The following is a 791-nucleotide window of genomic DNA, read 5'->3' on the forward strand; positions in this document are numbered from 1 at the left end:
ATATATATATATATATATATATATACACACATACATACATACCTCTCTGTGTGTGTGTATGTGTACATATATGTATGAAAGTTTACGAGAAGACTAATTGGAATAATTTACATTCAAAGACTCATATACAGGCTTAGATATATACATTAAGTTTATTTATAGCAACAATTATACACATTTATGTAAGTATACATCCACTTACATAATCTATTTGCCTAATAGGCAAATAGATACTCCCACACTTAGCTACAAATATCTACACAAAACCAGATACATACAACCCCACTCATAGACACACACACACATATATATACATGTATAGAAAAACATATATACATATACATACAAATGTATACACATTGTAAGCACGTATGCACATGCATACACACAATGCATACATACATCTAAAAAAAATCTTGATGCAGACACAATATTTGGAAAAAGTTTGTTTTTAAATCAAAATTATTAATTATACATAAATATCTTCAAAGAAGAAGATAAACACAAATCTTATGGAATAGAGTTATGTGTGTATGTGTATATATATACATATATACGAGTAAAAATAAATACAAAAAAAAAGGGTTTTGTATGATCGTGTATAGAGGAATATATTATTTTATTTAAAAGAGTTCCAACTCTGTCTGATTTTTATGTTTTTTATTTATATTCTTGTAAAATTTATGTGGGATATAGAATATGGAATATATAATATATAATATAAAAAAAGATGGATGGTACAATGAAATGAAGTATTGAATGTCGTGTGTGTGTGTGTGTGTGTGTGTGTG

This window comes from Octopus bimaculoides, chromosome 26 (assembly GCF_001194135.2).
Source record: "Octopus bimaculoides isolate UCB-OBI-ISO-001 chromosome 26, ASM119413v2, whole genome shotgun sequence".
In the NCBI taxonomy this organism is placed as follows: domain Eukaryota; kingdom Metazoa; phylum Mollusca; class Cephalopoda; order Octopoda; family Octopodidae; genus Octopus; species Octopus bimaculoides.